At 45.0% G+C, this 17,251-nt stretch overlaps 1 long non-coding RNA gene across 1 annotated transcript; it reads left to right on the forward strand.

Annotated features, from left to right (window-relative positions):
• The first annotated feature begins 5,809 nt into the window (after positions 1-5,809).
• LOC102551260 (uncharacterized) lies at positions 5,810-15,343 on the forward strand. The gene is made up of 5 exons (XR_360459.5): positions 5,810-11,437; positions 13,066-13,216; positions 13,449-13,624; positions 13,719-13,852; positions 14,223-15,343. It is a non-coding gene; the product is annotated as an uncharacterized LOC102551260 (long non-coding RNA).
• The last annotated feature ends 1,908 nt before the right edge of the window (positions 15,344-17,251 follow it).

The following is a 17,251-nucleotide window of genomic DNA, read 5'->3' on the forward strand; positions in this document are numbered from 1 at the left end:
ATAGCTTCCTCTGATCTAAATTAAAACACAATTCCATTCTGTTTTTCACAGATATATGGCCTTCATGCATCTCTTCCCAAAGCAGTGCATACAGAATAGAGTACCAGAAGCATAGCTATAGGATACTTTGTCATTTGATATCAGTTACAGTTATACGGTGACAAAGGACAGACACTCATTCAAGCTGCTTTGAACAAAAAGCGGAATGGCTTCCCCCATTCAAACGGAACAAAACGCAAAAGTAGATGTGGCTGGCCTTAGAAATACAGCTATATTTGTGGCTCTGACAATACCATCAGAGCTTGGTTCCACTCTCTCCTCCGACCTCTTAAAAGAGTAATCCACTCACTGAGCAGATGGCTTCAGCATCCTGACACGCAGGTTCAAGTCCCGACCAAGGCTCAGGACATAACCTGAGAATGATGAACACTTCCCAAACAATCATGGTGGCGAAGGAGATCCAGTACTCCTCATTGCCTGGGTCTCCTCTGACCCCTGACCTGCAAGAAGAACACTCCCTGAAGTACAAGCACGAGAAAGAGGAAGACCAGAAGACATAAGGATCAACTCCCAGTTCTTCTCACACTGTGAAAGCAACCCGCATTCCTCAGGGCTAGCCAGACTGTGGTCAGGTATTTCCCACCTATGTGAGCCATAGGTCTCGGTTCGCAGTCTCTCAGAGTGGACCCACATCTGGAACACATGAGATACTTGCTAAACATTTAAGTTCTTGGGTCATCCTCAGAGTCAACTTTACTGCCACTCACTGAGCTCCAAAGATGGACCTACAGAAATAGCCATTCTGAGGAATAATGAAAGCAAGAAGGAAGAGAGGAGGAAGAGAAGGGAAAAGAAGGAGGAAGTGGAGGAAGCGTAAGAGAAGAAAGAGAGGAAGCAGAGGAGGAAACGATGAAGAGGCAAAGAAGAAAAATCAGGAGAGGAGTTGGAAGAAGAGAGGAGGAGGAAGAGGGGAAAGAGGAGGGTGTCTAATGGACAGAAACGTTTAACAATAACTGAAGCCAGAATGCTAGGACATCAGGGCCTGTGGTGACCAGGTCCAGTAATCTCTGATATCATCAACCTCATGTAAAGAACATTGAAATACGGCAGCAGGCTAAACAAAACAAAAAGCAACACACCAAAACAAAACAAAACAAAATGAGCTTGAAGAAAAGCTTCCTTATATTTAAGACTGAGTTAATTTGTAGTCTTTTCCACCCATGTCTCTTTTTAAGATTTACTTATTTATTACATAGGAGTTCACTGTAGCTGTCTTCAGACACACCAGAAAAGGGCATCCAATCTCATTACAGGTGGTTGTGAGCCACCATGTGGTGGCTGGGATTTGAACTCAGTACCTCTGGGAGAGCAGTCAGTGCTCTTAACCACTGAGCCATCTCTCCAGCCCCCACCCACGTCTTTCTTATTTCCTGAGGCTGTCCTGCAGTGTTCTTCCCGGGGCATAAGTCACCTCTTTGTCCCATGTGTCAGCACCGTATAGGCTATTCCCACATTGCTCACTTCTCAGCTGTCAGTCAGTGGAATGTTTCAGCATCCCGATGCTTACGTTCAAGCATGCCATGTCTCCGTGATCCACTTCCCTCCATCTCACCACTTAAGCATTGGATCATCTCCTATCATCATAAGGAGAGTGATCAATGAGGCATTTTGAGAGGCCATAGTCACGTAACTTTACAACATGTAACTTTACGACAGCATCCCACATGACTGCTGTGGAATACTGTATATGTCATCGTGGCTAATCTCTCATTTGACTTCATCATAGATATGGATATATAGGGAACTCTTCTATTGATTTATGGTTTGGTATTGCTGTGGCTTCAGGTATGTACTGAGGGTCTTAGAATATCTTCCTTATAGATGCCGGGGGTGGGGGGAGCCCCAATACAACAGCATGAACAACGTCAAACCGGAGCAGCTCTAACCAGTCACCCGGACAGCATTCCAGATATACTGTTCTGAACACTCAACACGTTTTTATATCCTTTTAATAGCATTCCTTTCTGCGAGGCTGCAGTAGCATTTCATAGCAAAAATTACTGCCAGACATGGGCCTTATACGGTAACTTTACTGCTGCTCTTTTCCAAGCGACTCTTTCCCTGAGATGGCAGCCGTAAGCTCGGTGCCTCAGTACCTAACGATGGCTCCCTGGCTCCTACTGTGGCTTCTTTCTTCTCGTTTGTGCATTTACAGGTCATGACCTCTCCCCAGCTATATTCTCTTGTATCTAGCCATATTAAATCTCATTACTTCTGCTTGTCTTCCAACCCCCGCCCCCATTGGCCAAGTCAGCACACAACTTAATCTATATTCATTCTCCTTTCCCCCTCCCTCTCCTCTCTCTCCCTCCCCTTCTTCGTTCTCTCCCTCTGTTCTTTTCTTACCTCTCTCCCAAAGAGATTAAAATGTTCTCCTCTGGCATTTTGACTATTTACACCAATGCCATTCAAAGAACAGCAGGTACCAAAAGGTCACTTTGAACTTTGGGTGCTTTTCATTGAGAGCAAAAGGTGAGATTCTCATATCAAAACTCTCCCTGGACTGGGGAGATGCCCCGACCTCCCCTGTAAAGATGAGAAGTCAAAAGCAAAAGAATTCTGTGACCTTGGCCAGGCAGATGGATCTTTCCAGCCTCCTCACGAGGTGAGGCTGCTTCAACTGCATTTTCTTCATCAACCCAATGCATAAATTATGGCTTAGGCCACATTCCTCAAAGACACAGTCACGAACACACAAACTGCAAAGGCTGAAATTGTAAAAAGGGTGGCCCATGCCTTTAACCCCAGAGAAACAGATGGAGCTCGGTGAGTTCAAGGCCAGTCTGGACAATTCAGCCAGAGCTACAAGACAGACTAGAGACCCTTTCTCAAAAAAAAAAAAAAAAAAAAAAAAAAAAGGAAAAGAATAAATGTTTTCAAGTCCAAGATCATAGTTGTAGAAGAAAAAAATAAATAGACCAAAATTTTTTTTAGAGTGCTAAAGATTGAACCAAAGACTTCGTATGTGCTGGGTAGGCACTCTACTGCATGGCTGAGCCACAGGGTTCTTTGTTTTGTTCCCAATACGTTTTAAATTTTTAGATTATAATTTAATTATACGGTTTCCCTCTTCCCTTTTCTCTCATGTAACAGCCCCATTCTCTTTTAAATTCATGGCCTTCTTTTCTTTAATTTCTGTTATATTTTCCTAAATATATAAATACAACCTGTTTGGTCCATGCAATGCTGTTTATATGTCTACGTTTTCAGGGCTGGCCATTTGTTACGAGATAAGCAGTTGGTAATATTCATCCCCAGTGGAATAGTTCCTTAGACCATCATTTGGGGTTGGTGTGATGTCTGTGGGTTACAGTTCTTAGCCAAGCCAGGCAGTGGTGATGCACTCAGGACTCAGAGGCAGAGAGAGGTGCATTTCTGAGCTTGAGGCCAGCCTGGTCTACAAAGTGAGTTCCAGGAGAGTCAGAGCTACAAAGTCAAACCCTGCCTTGAAAAAACAAGCAAAATAAAAAGTCCATCCTTGGGACACACAAGGTGGCAAGAACTGACTGACTCTGCAACGAAGTCCTCTGACTTCCACACGCATTTTGGGAAATGTGCATGCCCCACACATAAATAAATGTGGTTAATTTTTTCAATTAAGAAATTTAAAAATATTTGTTTATACTTTTCTTTTAATTTTTGTGGTGTCTAGCTTGAAAGGTCTTCACTCAGGTTAACAAGCTGTCTGCCACTAAGCTACATACCCAGCCCCCAACATTTTATTTTATTTTAAAGATTTTATTCATTGCATTCTTTTTAACTACATGTAGATTCTGTGCCTGCATGTGGATATGCTCACGTGAGTACAGATTGCCTCAGAGGCCAAAGGCATCAGATCCCCTGGAGTCATAGATGACTGTGAGCCTTAAGTGAACTTTCTGGGGGCTGAGAAGCCGACACGTAGTCTAGAAGAACAGTGTGTACTCTTAAACACTGAGCCGCTGCTCCGGTCCAGAGTTCTGCATTTCAAAGGGGAATCTATTTGAGAAACAAAAATAGAATAGAACATTTCATGAGTGCTTTACATAATGAAATAGCCAATGACAATAACGCAGAGGAGTCAGGAACACTCAGATGTACTAACAACAGTTGGGAGACTATACAGTTATGAGCAGGGAACCATACTCACAGAGCAGCCTTTATGCCAAGAGCCAGGTATCCACACACACCACCCTGGTGGGTAGCCGTGTGCCTCCGACTTTATGGTAGTCATCTGAGATACTGTCACAGACAAGCTAAGCATGTTTGACTACATAATCAAAACCACCATTAAAAAAATCATAATTTACCGGAGTTGAGACCTTGAGAAAATTTATTTGCCTCACAGGTAGGAAAAGGACATTGGTTTGGGTTTTTTAGGGTATTTTAATAGTTTCCATGTACCTCCATAATGCTTTCACTCTGAGTCAACAGACTGTGATAATTCACTTGCCTGAAATCAAATTTGCGAAAGCATATAAGAATTATACTTCTCTCCAAGCCTTTGCACCTCAAAGTAACTTAAGCTTGTCATATTACCATTTCAGTCCGCCGCTGCATACTGTCAGCACTGCGAGTAACCCAAGGACAAGTGCATGGTAGAGCAAATTACCTTTTAAGCAGTTCACAAAATCGTTGAAAAGAAAAAAAGGCGTCGGGGGCCTTTCCTCATAAAAAATAAGGAGATCTTAGACATGTGATATTTTGAAGAAATAGACTTTTAAAATGCAAAAAATGCACTTTTAGATTATAGTGAATTACATGGAGGGAAACATTGAGAGCTGACCAAACCCATAATCAATGAAGATATTTTGAACTTAAAGACAAGACAGCCAGCTGCTCTTTTGTTTAGGGCATTGGTCTCCGTGGAGAATACACTGGCATTCATTCCCCCTTTATGAAATTCCCTATGGTCTGATCATATGCATTTATTCTGGATTTCTTGTCTCCTTTATGTATGTAGAGACCTCTTCCAGATGCACACATACAAACGCACGGCTTTGGTGTGACCAACGCAGCCATGGAAGAGCAGCACTTTGTCCGCAGCCCTCTGGGATGAGCCTCAGTGTGTGTCAGTCGGTGACTCCGCTGTCATCTAAGAAGTTAATTCAGCTTCAATGAGTTAAAAGCTCCTAGGATTTCACCAGCTAGGAACATGGGCAAATGACACAGTTTAAGACGGAGGGTTTCATCATTCCTGACTGGTGTAGGTCATTCTTTGCCAGAATTTGTCTTTTTCCACTTGATATAGCCTCTTCACAGAAAGACAGAGGTACACACACACACACACACAGAGAGAGAGAGAGAGAGAGAGACAGAGACAGAGAGAGAAAGATCACAAAGAGAGACAAATGGACAGAGAGAGACAGTGAGACAGAGTCAGAGAGGCAGAGAGGCAGAGAGACAGAAAGGCAGAGAGACAGACACAACATACAGAAAGACAGGCACATACAGAGACAGAGAAACACACATAGAGAGACAGAGATACATACATATGCACAGAATCAGAGATAGAGAGACAGACAGACAAACATATACACACGCACAAAGAGACAGAGAAAGACACATGCACCCGTGCATGCACACGTACACACACACACACACACACACACACACACACACAAAAGCTAGGAATTTCAGGGTTTGGCCTTTCACAGTTTCAATATTTGTTTTGTTTTGTTTTTAACTATTCAAATCATATTTTTACCCACGCTTTTTTTAAAAAAATTTTTTTATTTCATGTATGTGGGTACTCTGTCGCTGTCTTCAGACACACCAGAAGAGGGCATCAGATCCCACTACAGATGGTTTTAAGCCACCATGTGGTTGCTGGTAATTGAACTCAGGACCTCTCGAAGAACAATCTGTGCTCTTAACCACTGAGCCATCTCTCCAGCCAACACCTGGTATTTTTATCTTTCAGGATTGTGATTTGGTTTGAAGGACTTTAGATTTTTACAACATTTGAGATTTTAGGATTTTAACACTTGAGATTATAGTGTATTGTATCATAACCTTCATTATGTAATGGGCACTAATAAGTGATGACTATTTCTTTGGGTCTTTATTTCTTTACAGGAGTCCACAAGTGACACACAAAAACAGTCTTAAAGAAAAACTCAGGACTGGGAATGGTGGCACTCGTTTTTAATCCCAGCACTCATTTGATCCCTGTCTAAAATCAGCCAAACAACAGACAGACAGACAGACAGACACATCGAAAGCAGATTGTAGTGGCATATACCTTTAATCCCAGCACTCTGGAGCCAGAGGTAAGCAGAGGTGTGACTTACAGGCCAACCTGGTCTACATGGTGAGCTCCAAGCCAGTCTGTCATGAGGGAAACAATGATGGTTGAATTCCAGCTTTACCACAGAAGAATTACTCACATTTTGACCTCTGAGCTCCACACATGTCGTGCACCATGGCATGTGTGCATGTGTGTGTACACACATGCCAATAATAAATCTTTGTAAGATTTGTTAAAGAAATAAGTCACACAGACACAAACAGTTTTCCTTATTTTAGAGGAACAAACAGTTAGCAAATTTCTGAGACAGGGAGTAAACTCCTGGGAGGAAATGCCAAAAGAATATAAGCAGACAAGTTGCCTAGGCGACAAACTACGTAGCTAAGTGACACGTGCGCGTGCTCTTCTTCCTCACGTGTGCTCTCGGTCTTAGAAGCAGGACCTGTACCACCACTCAGCACCCTCTGTGACCCAAGCCTCACTTTTATTAAGCACACGGGACCTATCTGTTCCCAACCCATTACCAACCTTGTCCATCCTGGTCACCTATTTGGCGACGACGACTCTGGAGTCAGAGTCTGCTCTGGGATCCTAGTTCTCCCCCTGTGCATATATATGGCTGCCTTGGGCAGGATGCTGAACTCTGCAGGTTAATGTAGCACAGTACTGGGATGAGGACTAGATAAGTTAAGATGTAAAGTACTTAGCACAGTACCAGAGACAGAGAAATCCCAGGAGGGAGGACTACCCTGGGCTACACCAGGAAAAAAGTCACTCCCTGAAGGCAAATGGGAAGGAGCAATGTCTTTGTTTGAGACTGGCTCAGAACCTTGATTTACAGCAGCTGGTCTCTCCTAGTGACAGAATGTTCTCCTCAGAAATAACTCCATGTAGATGGTACCCGGGAGAAGAGCAAACATGCTGAGTCTGCCGTTTCGGTGTCCAAGGGCACAGCAGGCAGACACACCTGCCGGCTTTCCATGCACTAACTCCTGATGGTTCACGAAGTTCAGATTAACCCCTCCCCATAACCCCAGCCTGGGAAGAGAGCCAAGGAAAAAGACCGACAAAGGTACTCTGGAATTCCAAATAATGAATGAATGAGAGAGAGAGAGAGAGAGAGAGAGAGAGAGAGAGAGAGAGAGAGAGACCTTACTAGCATTGCTCCCAGAATCTTGTTGAAAACCATCCCTGCACACACACACACACACACACACACACACACACACACACACACACACACACACAGAGAGAGAGAGAGAGAGAGAGAGAGAGAGAGAGAGAGAGAGCTACTTTTAGCCTTCCTTGGGCATCCACCCAGTAAAATTCTACAGTCCCCAGATAGCATTTCACTGAGCCTGAGGCCGGCCTTGGAAACAGCTCAAGACAGCAAACTACTGTTCTCTAAAGGTATGAGGAAGAGTCAGGATTCATCTTCGAAATGAATGGCTGCTATGTAATTTCAGGGTCTCTTGGATCCTTGGCTTGGGAGCAAGGCCATGAATAGCTAGGACCATGAATAGCTAAGACGTCAAACATCTTTATTACACCTGCTTCCCTACAGAATGCCTTAGGAAGAAAAAAGTGTTTCAGGAATATTTGACTCTAGTAGAACTCCAGTGCTATTCTGGTTCAGGAAACCGAGACATATTCCAATACGACAATAAAAATGTAGCTCTCAGCCATGAATATAGAATTCCCCAAACCATTGAGGTAGGCCCAGACTCTTGTCCTAAAATGTGGAGATTCTTTTTAACAGCAACCATCCAGATTTGTACAGTGGAATATTATAACTCATCAAACATCCATAAGTTAGCATATTAATAGAATTGTAAAACAGGAAAGAGGTGCCATGCATAATGGTTATAGCAGGGGCTCATATCCATGCAGATCTAACTTCCTGTTGTAGAGACAGCCGCGCGTGCTCGCGCGCGTGTGTGTGTGTGTGTGTGTGTGTGTGTGTGTGTGTCCCGGGGGGGAGGCGGGGAGGCCTTAGCTCACCGTGGTTGTGGTCGATGCTAACAGGTGGTTCTAAATTATATAAAGAAGCGAGCTAAGAGAATTGGAGGAGTCTAACAGTCTCCGTAATCTCTGCTTCAAGCTCCTGACTTGCCTTGAGCTCCTGCCTTAACTTTCCTCGTTGATGGGCTATGTCTTGTTAGGGTTTTATTGCTGTGAAGAGACACCATGACTACAACGACTTTTATAATAAAAGCATTTAATTAGAGCTGGCTTAAAGTTCAGAGATTTGGTCCTTTATGGTCATGGCAGAAGCATGGCGGCATGCAGGTAGACACTGTGCTGTTGAAGTAGCTGAGAGTTCTTCATTGGAGTGACCAGACAGCAGGACTCTCAGCCTGGCTTGAGCACTCAAAACCTCAAAGCCCACTCCCAGTGACATATCTACTTCAACAAGGCCACACCCACTCCAACGAGGCCACACCCACTCCAACGAGGCCACACCTCCTTGTTGTGCTCCTCCCTATGGCAGCCATTTGTATTCAAGCCACCGCTTGTAAGATGAAATAACAGCTTTCCTACCTATCAGTTTTTGCCATTATTTTATCACATGAATATAAAAAAAAAAAAAAAAAAAACGAACTAGGGCAAAGGGATTCTAACTTTCTCCATTCTTCTTCGATTTGTTCTTGTAACCATCTTCAATAGCTGAACAAGTTGCCTGTTAGCCCGGTTACTAGGAGCTGCAATATTGAAAGGAACAAGCAAAATGGCTGCAGAATCCCTGCAGATAGATCCAGTGGGATCATTAAGAAACTGTTTCCCGGGGCTGGGGATTTAGCTCAGTGGTAGAGCGCTTACCTAGGAAGCGCAAGGCCCTGGGTTCGGTCCCTAGCTCCGAAAAAAAAGAACCAAAAAAAAAAAAAAAAAAAGAAACTGTTTCCCACAAGCAGATGTAAGAAGCAGGAAGGGTTTAGCTACAAGAATTACAGCAAGATTCTGAAGCTAAGGAAACATGGATCCTGAAGTCAGATACTGTGTTTGGTCATGAGGACACAACAACCAATTAAGACAATAAGGTATCATATTAAGGTAATAAAATAAATATGTCACCTTGGAGTCCAGAAAGTAGAACCAACCAGTTACTTAGGAACTGTTGATATAATAAGCAAATACAAAGCCGGGTAGTGGTGTCAGACACTTTTAATCCTGAATCTCTGTGAGTTTGAGGCCAGTCTGGTCTAGAGAGCAAGTTCAAGGACAGCTGGGGTTACACAGAGAAACCCTGACTCAAAACAAAAGTCAAAACAATAGTAACAGAATATCCAGGCTTAGTGGGAGTTCTGAGAAGGAGCAGAGAAACCTTGTCTGAAGGCATAAGGATACTTTTTTTAAATTTAGCTACTAACACAGCTACTAATATTTCTACATTCCTTAATGGGTGTGCGTGCCCACGTGTGCCTGTGTGAGTGTCTGACCACACTGTGGAGACCAGAGGCTAACTTGTTGGTTCTCTCCTTCCTCCACGAGTCCCAGAGATTGAACTCACCAAGCATGGCAGTAGGCATCTTTATCAGCTAAACCATATTGCTAGGTTTTGAAAGAAGAGTTTGTAAAAAATAAATAAATAAATAAACAAACAAGCATAGACTGGAAAGGGGAATTGGGATCCCCCAATTCCAGGGGATCTAACATCTCTGGACTCCAAGGCTACCAGCATCCCCATGTGCATGCTCCTATACCCCCACACCCCCACACATATGCAAAATTTAAAATAAAATTAGTCTCTTAAAAACAAAAAGAAATAAAATAAAATAAAAACAAACAGGAGGACCATGACCATTTCCAGCCCTGGAATATAAGTCTGTCTACTTGGAGCTGCTGAAATGATGAGAAACCACTAAAGCAGAGCCTCCAAGCCCCGTGCTGTCTCTTAGGGGGTGCCGTTGGCCATTCAAAACAAGTAGGGAAGAGGGAATGTGGCCATGGTGACCCTACTCTGACAGTAAAGGAGATGACGCGCTGGTTGCCCAGTACACCAGAAACATGAACCAAAACTGGCCAGTGTGGCAAAAGCTGTGTCAGGAAAGGATGGGCTGGGAACTTCTGGTTTATCACCTTCCATGGGGCTTTCTAGAAACACACCCGCTACTCACCAAACAGAAAGAAGCACCAATGGGCCCAGTCATTTATCTGGGGCCCCCTGCTAGGGCCCTCACCTCTCATCAAGGTCTTCAGAGCAAGGCATGAATGCCAGAGAGACCTACCCATGGTTTATAACAGTCATCCACATTTTCCTCCCTCCCTCAGGCAGGCTGCCCCTGCCCCTGCCCCTGCCCCTGCCCCTGCCCCTGCCCCTGCCCCTGCCCCTGCCCCTGCCCCTGCCCCTGCCCCTGCCCCTGCCCCTGCCCCTGCCCCTGCCCCTGCCCCTGCCCCTGCCCCTGCCCCTCAGGGCCCTGCAACAGCCATCCAGCCTCCTCTTTGTGAAAGCTACTTGTTTTCCTCCAGCCTCAACCAAGAACTCTCTGTCCTTAATCCTCTGCTTGTTAATTATATATACATTGCGTGTGTTCCTGTGTGTACCAGCTCATGTCATTTGCTTCAATGAGAGAGCACGTGGAGCCTACCAGGACAGCAGTGCCAGAGGCACTGAGACATCCCAAACCAGAGCAAGGGATGCAGGGCAGAGGGTGGATTCAAGTCCGCCATCCCAAGGAGCTGATGAGACAACATGTGGTAGGTAGGGGTTTAATGTTAGAGATCCAGTGGGAGGCCAGGCATACTCCAAGCGATGAAATGGGTTCCCTCCATCTCTTCTCATCTCATACTTCCGAGGACCATGGGAAGGGTCCCTGCATCCCTACGGACAAGTACAGAAACAGATCCACAGAGAACTGGTGGGGCTGGAGGTGGGGGGCTGGATTCCGTTCCAGGAACAAGGAAGTACCACCATCCAGGACTTCCTAGTTACCAGGCAGCGTATCGCCCAGCCTCCAGAGGCAGTAAACACCACGTGCACACTGAGTTTCAAATGCCCACGTGTTCGTTTTCCTCTTCGTGACAGAATTCCTGACTTAAACAACCCGAAAGGAAAACTTATTTTAATTTCCGTTTCATTGGTTGCAGACCAAATTCAGCTGGATACTTTGAGCTGAGGCTGAGGAGCACAAGCGCCACGGTGGAGGAAGGGTATGGCAGAGGCTGTTCACCTCATGGCATCCAGGAAGCAGAGGGGGTGGGGAGAGCGGAGGGGGAGAGGAAGAAGGAGAGAGGAAAGGGAGGGGGGAGAAGAGAGAGGGAGAAAGAGTGAGCAAATACCAAAATGTCTCCCCAAACATCTTCAACTTTCTCCATATTTGAGCAACCACTTCATAGACATACACTGAACCGTGTGAAAATGGAGGTATTTGTTCCTTCTTTCCTTTCATCCAGTTTACCATTTACTTGGTGATGCTGCATACACACAAGGCAAGCCCCCCATCCCCTGTTAATACCCTCTGGGACCACCTTTACTGCCACACCCAGACATGTACTTTCCTAAGCTCTCAGGTGCTTCCCAAGTCAATCAAGCTCCAGATTAAAACCATCACAACCTGTGACAAAAGCAGGGTTGCAGGGTTTCATTCAGAGTTTCTAAGTTTCCAAAACTTTCTAAGATTGAAACTTGACAGACTGAAAACAATGTGTCACAAAATCTGGTTAAGAAATAGCAAAGGATGGAAGAACTCTGTGTGTGTGTGTGTGTGTGTGTGTGTGTGTGTGTGTGTGTGTGTGTGTGTGTGTGTGTGTTTTAATGAGATCTTATTACATCAATGCCTTTATGATTTATTTATTTTATGTGAGTACATTGTAGCTATCTTCAGACATACCAGAAGAGGGCATCGGATCCCATTACAAATGGTTGTGAGCCACCATGTGGTTGCTGGGAATTGAACTCAGGACCTCTGGAAGAGCAGTCAGTGCTCCTAACCACTGAGTCATCTCTCCAGTCCATTCGGGTGTTATCTCCTGGCTGGGAATGGATGGGTAAGCTGACTAAGGTTCAGGATGGGAAGGAGCACTGTTAGAGAGGAGCACTTTCAAAGAGGAGTACTGTCAAAGAGGAGCACCAGAAAAAGAGGACCTGAACAAAGAATGTCAACAAATACAAAAGCTGCTGGCACTCACCAATCTATAAGAGACGTAAAAGAGACAAAGAACGAGGCCTCTTTTCCTCAGTGAATTTTGTAACTATCAATTTATATCAGCTGTCCCATTTCTCACCCCATGCCTCAAGTGTCAGTCTCAACTTCCCCATTTCTGGACTTCTCACTGTGACAAACCTGTTCTCCCTTCAACCTTAACACAGTAACCTAAGTACAGAACTCCCTGTATCCAGTTTTCTATCGTTGCCCACCCACCATGACATCTTTCTCTGGCCCCTGTAGACAGTGCTCCCTCATCCCACTTAGGCACCAGCAGCCTACAATATCCCTGCTTCCTACCCCACATGTGGACAGATACCTCAGTGTCCCCTTCCTGTCCCCAACTTTCAGATGTCCCCACCCCACTGTGCCGCAACTTCAATTCAAATACTAAGAACAAATTCACTTGTGTGAAAAAAAAATTAGCTCAAAGATCATAGATCTTGGAATACATGTTGCTAACTTGCTCTCCTAAAAAATACAGGCAAATTTATAAAGTAGCATTAAAAAGATCACATTTGAAGTTCTGTTTAAGCATAGTCTTACTCACCTTTTCAATTTACTTTCTCTCTCTCTCTCTCTCTCTCTCTCTCTCTCTCTCTCCTTTTTTTTTTTTTATGATGTGGACCTCAGATACCTTCTCTTCTGATTCCTTCTCTGTTGGGTATGCCAAAGTGAAAGAAGGACAATAGAGCCATCTGGTCTACCTGCCTCACGTACCTTGGACTCCTGCATGATTTGTGGCAAAGTCTTGGTCTAACTAGTTGATGAACTATATGCACAGGTATTTTAATCCATTGCCACCTTTTAAAGATTTGTTTTTGTTTATGTGTATGTATGAATATCTATATGAATTCATCACACATATGTGAGGGTATCTAAGGAGGACAGAAGAGGGTATTGGATCCCCCAGAAGCTGGAGTTATAGGCAGTTGTGAGTTGCCCAACCTCAGGACCTCTTGGGGAGCAATGTGCACCACTGAGCCATCTGTTCACCCCTAACCCCTACCTTTTAGGTTTTGACACTGAAACTAAGAAGAGACTTGCTTAAGGTTTTGGCAAAAGAGTCTGGAAGTTCCAGAGGACCTGGTTTGATTCCTGGAACCCACATGGTGGCTCACAAACATCTTTATCTCCGATTTGGGGGGATCTGATGCCCTCTCTGGCCTCCATGGAAGCAGGTACACAAAAGGTATAGAAAATAAATACAGGCAAAATCCAATCCAGGTAGAATGAAATAAAATTATTTAAATTAAAAAATAAATATCTTTTTTTAAAAACTGTAGCAGAAAATAGAACCCTGGTCAAATGGAACTCCAAAGTCTGTGGAAAGACTGACAAAATATCCCAGATCCCTCCAGCAGAGATGCTCCAAGAAGGCTGAGGCACAAACTGGTCAGACCCTTCACAAAGTCATGTGGTAAGTCCTGAAGGGATGATTCCTGCTTCCCAAGAGGGGTTGACATTTTTTGTCCCTCTGAGGGGAAAGTGCTTGAAAGTGAAAGTCCACCTTAATCACTGCAATTGACAAACTCCCTGTAGATGAAAGTCACGCTGAACTCCAGGGTTGAGGAGGGTGAAGGAGTATGTGCACATTAGGAAAATTAATGCAAGACTTTCGAAAGAAAGATTGTATCAGGGAGATATACCTACTCAGTGTAATTGCCGATGTGGTCACTGACTGAGCTACTCTCTCTCCGCCAGTCTCAGACCTCGGTACATTTCTGTCCTTTGTCCCTACATCATTGGAAAGAATTGCTTCACTGACTGCACAATTCTCTCTCCTTTAGTACATAGCTATGAAAAGTATGGTGTCACTCAAGGTCACAAGCTCAAATTGGTCGGAGTCTGGAAAGAGACAGAGTCATTACCCCTTATGGTTGCTTAGCAGGCTTGAGCCAGCAAATTAGTGGCTTCCACTGAAGATCTGCTGTACTGATCGATGCTCTACCCCAGTTAGCCCATCTCACTTCTTGATCACCAGCCTCAGAGAAAAATGCCTGGCCTACCAGGACCTCATGACCATGAATGTGTTACCTTTGAAACAAATCAAAACAACCAAAGCATTCCGATGAGGAAAATACTAACAATCCACCTGCAACAATAACGGGAGAGGGGAGAATTCTTCTTTGGCCTTGAAAGGTCGGTAGGCATGGGCTCTGGGCTCCCACACAGGCACTGACCCATGAGCTCTAGTGTTTCTGATCATTATTTTCCCTTGACTCAACCATTCTTTGGCCCTCAAAGGGGAGTGTCAGACTGCTTAAAACTCCAGCATTTGCTGTTTCAACCCTCCCGGAAAGGGCAATGAATCAAATTACTGACAGCCATTCTTTTTCCTGTGAGCTTGGCTTTGGCTGTAGGGGAAATATCTTAAGACTAGGGTAGAGAAATAAAGAACATAAGGCCATGGTCATGACCTTGTGTGCTCTACTTTTGTGACTGCCATCCCCACCCCAAGTCCTAGCTTAGAAAGACATGGGCCAAAAGTAACAAGGAACATAAGGGCACCGTTTGAAACCTGACCTACATTTTTTTTAATTGAGATAGGATTTCACTCTAAGCCTGGATGGCCTAGAACTCAGTTTGTAGACCAGGCTGGACTGCAACTCACAGAGATCCCCCTGCCTCTGCCTCCTGAACACTGAGATTAAAGGTGTGTGACAACACAGGTGTTTCTTGATTAAACAAATCAGAATTTGTTACTGAGCCTTTATCTCCAGCACTTGGAAAGCAGACGCAGGTGCATCTCTGTAAGTTCACGACCAGTCCGGTCTACATGGAGAGTGTGTAATCAGTCCACAGATGGAAAGTTCCAGCTCCCCCTGACCACATTCCGCACTGTCTTACACACACCACCAATACCAACACCAACAACATCAAAAACCACCATCACCACCATCACCACCACCACCACCTCCACCTCCACCTCCTCCATCACCCCCACCATTACTACCACCAGGAACAATAACAGTAACAACAAAAGCCTGGGAATTTGGAATTTGTCTTTCCTCTGTCTCTCTCTCTCTCTCTCTGTCTCTCTCTCTGTCTCTCTCTCTGTCTCTCTCTCTCTCTCTCTCTCTCTTCCGATATTTTTTATTTACATTTCAAATGTTATCTCCTTTCCCGATTTCCCGTCCATAAACCCCTTGTCCCATCCCCCATCCCCCCTTTTCTTGTCTCTTCAGAGTCTTCCTTGGCCCTACCTGTAGACTGTGAGGGAGCCCAGGCAGATCATAAAAGGCCACAAGGACAAGAATCAAGGGCCCTTCCCCTTCCTCTTAGCTAACAGCTAATCCCACTTCTCTGGCTGTAGGAGTGATTCATCTCGGAAGCAGGTCTTCATGCCCCAGTGCAGCTGCCCTAGCTGGTCCCTTGGGAGCAGTGACGGGTCTCCCACAGACCAGATCCCTGTCCAAACTTCCTAACTTGGGGGAGGTGGCACACCTGCAGTCCCAGCAGTGAGGAAGCTGATGCAAGAGGAGAAAGAGTACAAGGCCAACCTAAATGACTGTGAGAGCCTCAGACCACCCAGTGTGATGCATGACCACACAGGCACTGTGAGCATCTGTCTCAAACAAATACAAAGTAACAAACAAAACAAACTTTTCTTGTTTTAAGGTGTTTGCTCAGATATTTTGTTACAGCGACAAGTGCCTAAACAAACTCTCCCGCAACCCATCTCTGCATGCTTTGATCTTGCGGGTCTATTCAATCAATACTCAGGACACTTGGCCAAGGTTGCCCAGACTTAGTAAAAGGAGATGGAAACGTAGAGCTCTGGTTCTCTACTTAGAACTTAGGCTCAAGCCCTGCTGTGGCTGGGGCCTCTGAAGCTGCTTTTTACAGCTACTACAATGCTTTGTGGGAAATGTAGCCCCAAATGAACCCCCAAAAGAGTTCCAGGTTGTACGAGGGATTTAAGTGTCACAGGAATCAAGGACCGGAAGAGCTCCCAGAGCTCTGTACCATCGCATCCAGCGTGAGAGAGAAACCACCGTGGAAAGGAGGCAAAAGCAATCTCTGGGGTTTACCATGGCGGGTGGGGAGTGAGTTTCAGAGTCGCTGTGGGGACAGACACCTAAGAGTAGACAAGAGGAAAGCTGGGGGTGCCCACGTTTTTTTAAGAAGGGAAGGAAGGCAGACCCTGAGTAGCTGAAGCAGGAGGTGGGGGTTAGAGAAGGTGTTTGTAGTTTAGTTTGGTCTTTAAGATGAGCCATTGCCAAACAAGTGTAGTTGTTCAAAGGGGCAGCAGAGGGGATGGGGTGACTGGTCATTGGAGAGGCAGTGGGGTGCACTCGGAATGCAGGGCAATGACAAGGCATGAGGACTACACAGGAGAAAGAAATGTAGAAAGAAAGGAGAGGGAGGGAGTAAATTGAAAACTATGCCATTAACCTTTACAGGGAGGCCAGCAAACGGGATGGTGCACTAGGCAGACCACTTGAATGAAGCTGCCTCTGCCCATTCTTAAGTCAAACGGTCTTTTATGCTCCAATAAAAAAGAGCGTTTTCTAAATAAAATCTTTTCTAAACTCACTTTAAGTCCTTATTTATATGACAGAAAAAAAAAAACATGGGCTGTCCATATTAAAAGTGGACTCGAGAGGGAGCTGACTTTCGTTTCCACAGACTCACCTGTCCAGGGAAACCCCAAGGTGCCCTGGCCGACTTTGGAAAGCAACAGCCTTTCTGGCCATCCCGGCTCCTTCAGCGCCACCCAGTGACCATAAGGGTGAATGACATGAGCGCGCAGCGGACCCGGAGAGCGGAGCTCAAAGCCTGTAAAACAACCCTTTGTGCTGAGAAGGTGCTTTTC

The sequence above is a fragment of the Rattus norvegicus genome, chromosome 16 (genome assembly GCF_036323735.1).
Source record: "Rattus norvegicus strain BN/NHsdMcwi chromosome 16, GRCr8, whole genome shotgun sequence".
NCBI classification, from domain to species: domain Eukaryota; kingdom Metazoa; phylum Chordata; class Mammalia; order Rodentia; family Muridae; genus Rattus; species Rattus norvegicus.